Source organism: Orcinus orca, chromosome 1 (genome assembly GCF_937001465.1).
Source record: "Orcinus orca chromosome 1, mOrcOrc1.1, whole genome shotgun sequence".
Classification (NCBI taxonomy): Eukaryota; Metazoa; Chordata; class Mammalia; order Artiodactyla; family Delphinidae; genus Orcinus; species Orcinus orca.
Window position 1 is genome coordinate 64,601,414 of NC_064559.1, and position 12,557 is coordinate 64,613,970.

The window sequence follows — 12,557 nt, forward strand, 5'->3', positions numbered from 1 at the left end:
CAGGACCTCTTTAAAACCAGTTAAGAGACAATTTAAACTTATTTTCTATTATACAAGTAATACATGATTGTATTCTCAATATATAACAATGAAATTACAGGTATAGTGAAAACCCTCCTTGTGCCCTAATCCCCCACCCACTACTTTGAGTTTAGTATTAATCCTTCCAGATTCTTTTCCATACGTTTGAGTACATACATATTTACAGATAGCCAAATAGGTTTGTGTACTTTTTCCTATCTTCTTTTTACATAAGTAACATCCTTGCAACTTGATCCCTTCATTTCATGCTATGTCTTAGATTTCCTTCCTTCCCAGTACATAGAGCTTTACCCCGTTCATTTAAACTCCTGCATAATATTCCATAGTATGAATGTATCACAGTTTAATAATGACCCTATTGAAGGATGTTTAGATTATGTCCAGTTTTCTTGTTACTTGCATTGCTGCAATGAGTATCCTTGTACATGCATTTTTGTGAGCCTGGTCATTAATTTCTATAGAATAGTTATCTAGAAATGGGATTGTTGGGGTGAAGACTATTTAGATATAAAATTTTAATTGCCCTCAAAAAAGTTGTGCCACAGTTCTGGCAGAGAATGCGGTGAGAAGGGGATCGCGGCCTTCTAGCCCGGGGCCCTCCAGGCCCTCCGGCCTCCGGTCGGCAGGTGAACTGGGGAGCCCCCGGGACAGGCTCAGGCTGTGTCTTGCCGAGCCCCAGAGCCCTCGCCGCAGCTGCCCACTGGCAGTGCCGGAGCCCGGAAGCAGCAACGAACTGCTCCCCCACTCCCACCTCCGCGACCTAATGGAGGCGGCCCCTCGGAGCCCAGATCCCACCTACCGCCGGGTCTCTTGACCTCACGCTGCAGGGGTTAGGCGAAGGCTCCGGCAGGCCACCAAGAACGTGGCGCTTTTGGGCGTCGGGCATGGCAGGGCGAGAAGAATGGCGGCCACTGGAACGCTGCGGAGGAACGTTAGAGCCTCGAGGGCCCGGGAAGGGGGGTCTACGTGTACGCCAGCTCAGCCACCCTTAGGCCTTGGAGCCCGCGCGATCTGGGACCTGAGGTGACCTCTCTGTCCCAGCTGGACAAGACCTCACCTCATCCGGACAATGACAGACAAAGGCCTTAACAGGCCCAGAAGGTGAGCGGAGCCGCGGTCGACGACGGGTGGAACGTTAGCGGGTCATCCGGCGGTTGGTCTTCGTTCTACCAAGACCTAGATGTTGGAAGATATAAATGGTAGAATCACGTACCACATGTGGCCAATAGGAAGTGCCCGCCACCCTTTGGGAAGATTTACTGGCCGTTTATAGAAGGCCTGTGTATATAATATGAAAAAGCTGCTCTCAACTTTCCCCCCAACCTTTCGAAAACTTTTCGCTACATATAGGCCTTCTAGATGTGAAGAGGTTGCCGACGTATGATAGTTAAAGTCACATGTCTTGTAAATGCCCATTTGTTTCTTTAAAAAAACCGTAGAAAAGAAATGTCTTCTGGAAATGACTTTTCGAAATGGAATTGTTTGACCACCTCTAGAGGTGACATCAAGAGCCACAGAGCTCCACGTTTGCTCAGTGGGTTAGAGGACATGGAATGGAAGACGTTGAGGAGGAAGAAAAGAAGGTTCTATGCCAGACTGGTCACAGTCTGAGGTCTTCTGCCAGTGCTCAGTAGGTGTTCTGTAGGAGTTGTTCCACATGTAGATGTATTTCTGATGTATTTGTGGGGAGGAAGATCACGTGATCTCTGTGTCTTACTCTTCCGCCACTTGAAGCTCCTCCCGGCATTTTAAATATGGACTGGTTGGAGTAGCAAATGCCCAAAGAAAACGCAGAAACCACAGATGTTCTTTAAATATCACTCTTGGCATATTGTAAATACTCAGTACATATTAGGTGTTACTACCTTGTTCTTTAATGTTGTTGTTGTTGCCATGATGGTTAATAATAATAAACCATCTTGTTACAAAGCTGTCAGTTACTGACAATATAAATTCATTAACAAATATCTTCCACTGTTAGAAAAACCAAATATATCAGGGAGAAATGTCATAGATGTCAATTTAAGAGCTACCAGATTTTTTTCAATGTTAAGTTTACATTAGTCTAGCAACCAGTGGGTGTGAAGGCCTGGACTGACAATTTGTCTTCAATTTGATAAGAAAATGAAGAATGTAACCCCTTGATTAGGAGTACAGACTCTATAGCTGCTTTGAATCTCAGCCTACCCACTTCCTTATTATTTGATTCTGGGAAATTAGATTAGTCTCTCTACATTTCAGTTCTCTCATATTTAATTCATTGAGTTAACTGAAGTAGACAATCCACTTAAAGCATTCACAGAGTCCCTGACACTTAGTACATGCTCAGTAAATGTTAACTATGACTCTTACTCAGTAAGCGGCAGAAGTTCATGACTTCACTCTTTTACCTGCCTGCCCACAGCATATAAATGATAGATCTGCAAAATTAGGCATGGCCTCTACTGGACATTTTTATAAACAAAAATAGCCAAACAATTATGAAAACTCTGCATGCTGAGGATAAAGACTTAATCTGGCAAATATTTTTCTGAGGAAAAAAAAGATTTACTAAGATTTTAAATTTGCTTGTATAGAAAAAAAAGTACACTTAAAAAGAGATTTAATTATTTGGCAATAAAATTATCTTTTATTGTGATTTCAGTGTGCAATTTAACCACACTTTTTGAGCTCATGTGTGTGTACATTGTAATAATCATTCAACTGTCTTAATTTAGCTATTTGTCTCCTTTGTCTTATAAATTGCTTTATATTTGCACTGAAACAAGCTTTTTAAAATTATCACAAATATTTGTTTTACATAACCACTGTTGAGGAAAAAAGAAAAGCTTGCTGGGACTTCACTCGTGGTGCAGTGGTTAGGAGTCTGCCTGCCAATGCAGGGGACACGGGTTCAAGCCCTCATCTGGGAAGATCCCACATGCCATGAAGCAACTAAGCCTGTGCGCCACAACTACTGAGCCTGTGCTCTAGAACCCACGAGCCACAACTACTGAGCCCACGTGCTACAACTACCAAAGCCCACGTGCCTTCAGCCCGTGCTCTGCAACAAGAGAAGCCCCAGTTCAATGCAACTAGAGAGAGTCCACGCACAGCAATGAAGACCCAATGTAGCCAAAAATAAAATAAATAAATAAATATATAAACAAATTTATAAAAAAAAGAAACAAAGATCTTGTTGATTTCCATGTAATTCTAAAGGATACAGAAAATGATACTTTCTTACTCCCTGCATTGTCAGGCTATAGTTATGTAAATGGGATCTGTGACCAAGTATTTACTGCACTTGCATTCACTGAACACTGCAGCTGAGCAGGACCCAGGAATTATAAAACGTGTAAATTTACTGATCTATAGCATCTCTTCCTTGTTTAATCTATGGCTTTTTAAAGATGCAGAAGAATCTAACTAGGGGTTTACCAAAATGTTAGTTCCATAATAGCTGCTGGCCTCAATGGCTGGGCATGACTTCTAAAGAAAAGGGGGGAAAAATCATCATTTTCACATCTCTCACTAGTGGGTTTTTGCTTTGGAAGTCCCCATTCTTATGGACGTGAATCCAGACAAACCTAGGCCCGAGCTCTCTCTTTGCCATTTACTCCTTATGTAACTTCATATTTCAGTTAACTTTGCTGAGCCCTGGTTCCTAGGAATCCTGGTCTTTATTTTATTGGGTCTGTGGAAAAATCAGAATAATATTTCTGAGTTTGTATTTGTGGTCCCAATTATATCAGAATGGTCCTCCCTCTCAGAGGTGACTTCATTCTTCACAATGACCTTGGTTTGCATATTCCTCAATCTTGATAATCCTGACCAAAGAATTAGATTCCCAGAACAAATTCCTGTTCTGCTTTTCTTTCTGCCTCTATACTCTTTTGTCCCCATCGGCATCTCTTCTTCTTCCTACTATTCCACACATGGAGAGCCCCATAACACAACTGAGTCCTTGGCCTCATGTTCCCTTATACCTTCATTCCTAGAAACTTTAAAAAATTCTTATTCCGCTAATAATTAGCATCAACTAGTAATGGCACGTATCCTAATTCTTGCAACAATTCTACAAGTTGCTTCTAATATTTGCCACTTTTACACATTGGTTTTATTCCTAGCCTTCAAAAGAAAACTTAAAACCAGATTTGCCTGACCCAAATGATCATACTCTTTCAGATATACACGCTACTTCTTTATTTACACCTCGGCTCTAGACCTGGCCACCTGAGTCCTTGGCTTATATATACAGCTAATTAGGTCTGAGTGTTTTTAATTGGAGGGTAATCAATCTCCCATAGGCATACTCCTCTATGCCCATCCCAGTTTCTGTCCATTAGAATTACCACTATCCTCATAGTTTCCTCAATGGCTGGGATCTTATAGTATCTACATCAAAGGGTCAGTTGTAAGGACAAAATATATGAATAGGTATAGATGGGGTAGTATCTGGCACATGATCCATTCTCAATAAGTTGTTGTTCTTATTATTACTAATACTAATACTACTACTTCAAAAATGCTCTAAAAGCTTAAGATCTAGAAAATGAGTAGATACATAGGGAGTAACAACTCAGTCAGTTAAGTGCTCTGATAGATATTTGTATAAGATGCTCTATGATCACAGCAGAGAGTGTCTAAATGTACAATGCCTGCACTTTTTAATATTTAGTCACTAAACACACACACAGACACACAAGCACACACACTGACTATATGTGCACCCCATATTTTGGAGAAGGAAAGTATATTGGTAAGATTCCTCTGGACTATCCCCCATGGAATGAAATTCTTAGTGAATGCCACTCTGAAGTGAGACTTTCTATCTTCAGTTACCACATTGTCTCCTGAAGTAATTGAAACTCATGAGCCTTGAATATAAAGCTGCTCAGTGCCACTGATCATAATAGAGCAATGCGAGCTGAGGTGACAATACTGTTTTTGAAATGGGAGGGTTAGCTTAGCCAATATAAAATATATAAACATATATTTATTTAAATACATAATTTTTAAAGGATTTGTGCCTGAGTGGTGCAGCTCCTAAATCTCTAATTACATTTAATATAGTAAGGAAGCTTAGTCATTGCTTCCTGGCACTTCCAACAAGAGTCAGGATAACATCCAGGGAACTTCATGAAGCAAAAGCCCAATGACCTTCTCTCTCTTTGGAGAATCCTAAAGCAACAGAGCCTGGACTTGGTCAATGCTGCTACTGATACGACAGTTCCTTGCTAGCCATTACCTGAAGGGATGAGAAAGTAACCATTAAATTCCTACATCTCTTAACTTATTGAGATCTGAAGAGGAAAAGGACAGGAGATGGCATTAAAGCTTAGCTCCACTTACTTCTACTTTTGCCTCTGTGAAAATTAGAAAATTAGTCCTTACTCGGACTAAGTCAGAGGAGGAAGTTAGATGGGTAGAAAAGGAACCACATGCTTCTTAATAACCTCACTGTCACTAATGCACCCTGAGGAAGGCACCAGTGCCCAGCAGTCATGTGAGAAGCAGGGGAGATAGTTGTTTTATTCAGAGGCACAGTGATTGAGTAGGGTGGTGTTCCAAAGAAAGACAAATGGAAGAACCCTTGAAACAGAATTGCTCATGTTTAAATCCTGTATCATATTTGCCAGCTGTGTGACTTTGGGCAAATGATTCTGATCCTCTGAATTCCAGTCGCCTCATTTGTATAATGGGGACAAAACTTACGTTAAAAACCCGTTGATAGAATTTAAGATGATGCAGGTAAATGGTGTAGCATGTAATTAATATCCAATCAGTTATGGTTTCCTTCTTTGTTTTGCCTACCAATTCTATTTCCTCCAATACCACATTTAAGAGCAGTACATCAACTGATATAAAAGTCAAATCATTAAGAAAATTTAAATTATTTTCTGATTAAAAAGAGGAAAGAAGTTGGGAAAATCTTTCTGAAATTTGTGTTGAAAAATATTCTGAGGTCAAGTTAGGACCTAAGTGGGTAGAGTGTTCTGATTGGTTAACAATATCTACACAGACAGAGGAGGGGACAGTAGTTACTTGCATACCATATAGTTATGATATCTCGGCTAACATGTCTTAGAGATATTTGCAGCATTTGAATCACAAAGTCCTAAATATCAAACTATATAAACTAAATTATGACTGACTTTTGCCTCTTATTAAATTTTATTGGGAGTATAAAGAGGGATGACATAGTCCTTGTCCTCCATTAACCAGGTAAATAAGGATAGAAAAGATATTCTACAGAAATAAATGACATTTACAATCAAATAAATAAAGGACCTAGGAATAAATTTAACCAAGGAGGTAAAAGATCTGTACACTGGAAACTATAAGACACTGATGAAAGAAACTGAAGAAGACACAAATAAGTAGAAAGATATCCCATGCTCATGGACTAGAAGAATTAATATTGTTAAAATGTCCATACTACCCAAAACAATCTACAGATGCAATGAAATCCCTAACAAATTCTTAATGGCATTTTTCACAGAAATAGAGCTAACATTCCTAAAATTTGTATGGAACCACAAGACTCCAAATAGCCAAAGCAACCTTGAAAAGAAGAACAAAGCTGGGGTTATCATGCTTTGTGATTTCAAACTATATTACAGAGCGATAGTAATCAAAACAGCATGGTATTGGCATTAAAACAGACACATAGATCAATAGAACAGAATAGACAGCCCAGAAATAAACCATGGACATATGGTCAGTTAATCTACAACAAAGGAGCCAAGAATGTACAATGGGGAAAGGATAGTCTCTGCAATAAACAGTGTTGAGAAAACTAGATAGCCACATACAAAAGAATGAAACTGGACTCCTGTCTCACACCATATACAGAAACCAACTCAAAATGTATTAGACTTGAACATAAGACCTGAAACCATAAAACTACTAGAAGAAAACATGTGGGTATACTCCTTGATACTGGTCTTAGCAATGATTTTGATTTGACATTAAAAGCAAAGGCCACAAAAGCAAAAATAAACAAGTGAGACTACAACAAACTAAAAAGCTTCTGCACAGCAAAGGAAATTATCAACAAAATGAAAAAGCAACCTATGAAATGGGATAAAAAATTGCAAACCACATATCTGATAAGCAGTTAATATCCAAAATATACCTGGAACTGACAGCAAGAAAAAACAAATAACCTAATTTAAAAATGGGCAAAGGACCTGAATAGACATTTTTCCAAGGAAGACATGAACATGACCAACAGCTTCAAAAAGGTGCTCAACATCACTAATATCAGGGAAATGCAAATCAAAGCCACAAATGGTATCACCTCATACCTCTTAGGATGGCTGTCATCAAAAACACAAGAGAGAAATCATGGTGAGAATGTAGAGAAAAGGGAACGCTTGTACACTGTTGATGGAAATGTAAACTGGTATAGCCACTATGGAAAACAGTATAAAGGTTCCTCAAATTAAAAATAAAACTACCACATGATCCAGCAATCCCACTCCCGGATATATATCCAAAGGAAACAAAATTACTATCTTGAAGAGAGAGTTGTACTCCAATGTTCATTGCAGCATTACTCACAATAGCCAAGGTATGGAAACAACATAAGTTTGTCAGCAGATCAGTGGATACAGAAAAAGTGACTGATACACACACACACACACACACACATATACAGAGGAATACTCTTCAGCCTTGAAAAAGAAGGGAATCCTGCCATTTGGATGAATCTGAAGGTCATTATGCTAAATGAAATAACCCATAACAGAAAAATGAACACTGCATGGTATCACGTATGTGTAGAACCTGGAAAAAAAAAAGTTGAACTCATAAAAACAGAGAGTAGAATGGTGGTTGCCAGGAGATGGGGAATAGGAGAAAGAGGGATAGGTGGTAAAAGGGTACAAACTTTCAGTTATAAAATGAATAAGATCTGAGGACCTAATGTATAACATTGTGATTAGAGTTGATAACACAGTGTTGTATAACTGAAATTTGCTAAGAGAGTGGAACTTAAGTGTTCTCACCAAAAGAAAAAAAAAGTGAATAAATATGTGAGGTGATAGATGTGTTAATTAATGTGATGGTAGGAATTCTTTTACAATATATACGTATATCAAATTATCACATTGTACACTTTATAAATTGTAATACAATTTGTCAATAAAGCTGGAAAAACATATGAGGAGTATTCATACTCGTCTTATCAAAAGGTGGGAGTCTATGTCCCCTAATGTGAATCTGGATAGGGTTGCACTTTCCAACATCAATTTTCTAAAACCAATGAGGTGTCCTACAATTCAAATGAATTCTGATACTAACTACCCAGATATAGCACAGACCCCATAGGCTAAAAGGCTCAGTGCTATGAGACGGCTCCTACTTTGGAGCCCAGCTACAGGTGCTAGAGACTACTATACTTTTGACCAATAGGCTTGGCTACAAATTCAGGGGTTCCCCTGATCCCCTACAGTTTCAATAATTTTCTAGAACAACTCACAAAACTCAAGGAAGTGCTATATTTAAATTACCATTTTATTATAAAGGATATAAATGAACAGCCAGTTGAACAGGTACATGGGGCAAAGGTCCCAAGCACTAGAGCTTCTGGTCCCATGAAATCAGAGTATGTCACCCTCCCAGTACATCAATATGCTCACCAACCAAGAAGCTCTCTAGTCCCTCTACCCTCTAAGAGGGACTAGAGAGGTCAGGGGATGAGACAGAAATTTCCAACCCTCTCATCACATGGTTGGTTTTGCTGTCAATCAGCCCCCATGCTAAAGCTATCTAGAGGCCCCACTATGAGTTACCTCACTGCATAAATTCAGATATGGTTGAAGAGGGGTCATTATGAATAACAAAAGACACTCTAATCCCTCAGAAAATTCCAAGGATTCTTGAAACTCTGTGCCAGGAACCAGGGACAAAGACCAGATATATTCTTTATTATACCAGACCTTGCGATTGCTTTCACAAAGAGAGAACTGCTAAAGTGATTCTGTGTGATGCACAAAGCTGTGTCATAAAAGGCCATGCAGCTTCCACCTTGTTCAATGGACCATTCATACTCAGAGCCCTGAACCATACTCTAAGAAACCTAACTCCACGAGGCCTCCATGCCATAAACCAATCAAACCACATGTAGGCACTCTGATTTGAGTCACTCAAACAAATATGAGATGAGTCTTTAGAAGTTTCTAGCCACCAGCCTTCTCATCAACTTAGCCAGTGAGTCTTCCCAACTGAATCCCCAGAATGTGGATCAGAGAAAAGCAGTCCCTGTTGGGTCCTATCTGAATTCCTGACCCGTAGAATCTGTAAGCATAATAAGAGGGCTATTTTAAGCTGTTAAATTATAGGGTACCTTGTTACACAGCAATAGTAACTGGAACAAGTCATAACAAGTGAGGCTGGAGAAGTAGAATAGGGCCAGGTCGTGCCATGTGAAGAGCATTGAGCTTTATTCCATAGATAATCAGTTTTTAGACCATCAGAGTTGGACTTACTTTTTAGATAACTCATCCTGGCTGCAGTGAGAAGGTTAAATTTAAGACAGGCAAGACCAGAGTCAGGGAGATGGTAAGAGACTACTGAAAGATGAGGAGGACATTTACTAGGACAGTAATGATACAAATAGAGAAGGGAGGATAGCCTTGACAAAAAAAACCAAACCAAAACGAAACAAAATTTAGAAGGTAAAAGCAGCAGAATTTGGTGGAAAATCCAATACAGAATTCTGGAAGAGGAGGGAGAAGGAAGAATTAATGGTGACCCACATGTTTCTGGATTGAATGGCTAGGAAGCTGATAGGGCTATCAATTGAGATTTAATACTAAAGAAGTTAACTACAGTTGACGAAAATATAATATCCACCAAGTTTTGAATGTGTTAAATTGTAATTTCTTTGGAATGCTAGGTGGATATACCCAGCAAAGCGCTCACAAGCCTAAAGCTTGGGAAGGAAGTTAGGACGGATGGTAGTAGATTTGAGAATCAACAGTCTCTACAGTTAGACCAATGAAAACAGATTAGATCATTTAGGGGAATTATTCAAAATAAGTAAAATGGAGAATCAAAGATAAATCTCTATAGGTCCAGTATCTAAGAGTCTTATAGGGTAGGAATGACCAAGGAAACAAAGAAAAAAGGAAAGTAAGGCCAGAGAGGAAAGCAGGAGTGACACTGACTCCAAAGAGTAGAGTTTCAGAAAGCCTTTATTGCTCTCTGTCATTAAATGGAGCAGAGAGTGGCACTAAACCCATGTTAAGACCTTTCCAAGACACTGAGAATATAAATGTGAATACATCATCACTCTAGCCTTCACAGAGACATAGACAGGTAAACAAATATGTGACAGTAGAGTGGGAACAGTGCAAAATACAACTGTTATTTAGTAGAGAATTACCTCAAGGAAGGAGAAACTGAGTTAGTGAAAATAAAATCTTCAGAGAATATAATACATCAGGTTTTTGTCTTCTAAAATGGTGTGCAAGCCACTTGAATTCAAGAATCAGAACTTTTTTCATACTCAAGCCTTGAGGACCACTACGTGGACTTCAGTAAGTGAGTACACATGATGGACCTGAAATTCTGTAACTTCTGGGAAAGTCACACATTCTGAAATGATAATTTGCATTAAAGTGTAAAAAAAAAAATCCCACCCAGAGAAGGAAGAGGGTTGTCATTCACACCAGACCCCAAGGGAAGCCGGGCCCTTCTTCCTGTCTGGCATCAGTACAACTAATCTGTAAACTGCCTTTCTGGACCCTGGACCTCCCTGTTGGTATTCTGACCCTGTGCCATTATGTGGGGTGGAGAGCACCTGAAAGAAGCATTTATTACTGCCTTGAATTGAAATCTAGAAGCCAGAATTGTTTGGGAGCTAAAAGCAATTTATTCCTAAGCTTTCATGTTTATAAAGTTGAGATGATTCCCACGTCCAGTCCCTCCTCCCTCCAAGCTTTCCATCTTCAAGTTCCAGGGCAGGTGAGTTAGGTTTTGGGGCTGGTTCAACTCCAGATGGTTTCAAACTTTTGCACAGGCCTAAGGATTTACACAACCTCAAGTTATACCTTTAAAGAAACAGCTAGCCATGTATTTTTGAATGTAGAATAATTTCTTCCATAGTCAAATGCACAAAACCATGTAAGTAACACACATACAACTGGTAATTTTAGTGTGAAACCTGTCCCTTCAAAGTGCTAGCATGTGTGTGCATGTGTGCGTGCACGTGAGTGTGTGTGTGAGAGAGAGACAGAGAGAGAGAGAGAGGAGGGAGGAAAAAGAGGGAACCATGATTTCAATCAGGGACTATTTTACCTTCCAGGAAACACTTGACAATATGTGGAGATATTTCTGGTTGTCACAACTGAGGGGGGCGGGTGCTACTGGGATCATAGCCCAGGGATGCTGCTAAACACCCTACAAGGCACAGGGCAGCCCTTCACGACAAGGAATTTCCCAGCCCAAAATGTCAATAGTGCCACAGTTGAGAAATCTTGAGAGAGAAAGACAGGAAGAGGAATCAAGTAGTTGTTCCAGTGTTTTTTTCTACACAAATCAAACCTAGTCACAGAACCATCACATCTTCAGGTTGGGAGGATATTCTAGTCATCACACAGTCTCATGTACCATGAAATACAGCATCAGCATGGCAAGACTGGTTTGTGTATTATAATTCTATTAGACAGACTTGTTGGATGAAAGAGAAAATGTGGAACACAATTCCATAATAAGGCTACAAAAACATTGCCCTGTGCTGTGACTAAAGAGAGATAACCCCTCAAGCTAGCAACAGAAGGAAGCTGACTGCATGAGACAACAAGAGAGAAAATATGTTTAATGTTCCAATTGCAAAGAGGTGCCAGCTAGATACAGCTTTTAGATGGTCTTGTAGATTTAGGAACCAGAAGGGAAAATGGTCTTTGACCTCGAGGAGTTGCTGGGAAACAGATGCCTGAAGAGCCCAGGGAAGAATTTTTGACCCAACAACAGGCTTGTTTCATGTGTCAAATGGTATTTCTTTGTGTGTGAAAATTTGCTGTTTCTTTCTAAAATATGAGAAAATGTCCATATTCTTGTGCAGCCTCCCTGAGGCTTCAGCTCATCTGGTTGGCCACACTCCCAGCTGGAATTTCTGATACCCAAATTCTTTCACTGCATGTTACTTAAGGATCCGCTGTTCTAAGAAATAGCGTGGGGTTTTCCCCTTGTCTCACGGCTCGCTGGGCAGCACAAGTCTTTGTAGAGATTTCAGGAAGTTAGAGGTATATTCACAGCGAAAAAACATGAGCTTGAGGAACAGACAAGCTTGAGTTTGAATCCTGGTTAGATTCCTATCCGAGCCTGTGACGTTGGTAACATATTAACTTCTCCAAATCTCAATTTATAAATAAGTCAATGAGGAAACATGATTCTTGCGAGAATTAGGTGTGACAACATATTTAATTCTGCCAGGACACTGCCTAGTTTATGGTGGGTATGCATTCAGATGGCTATTATTGAGATAGGTATTATTTCTGAAACACAAGATTTAAAAATACATT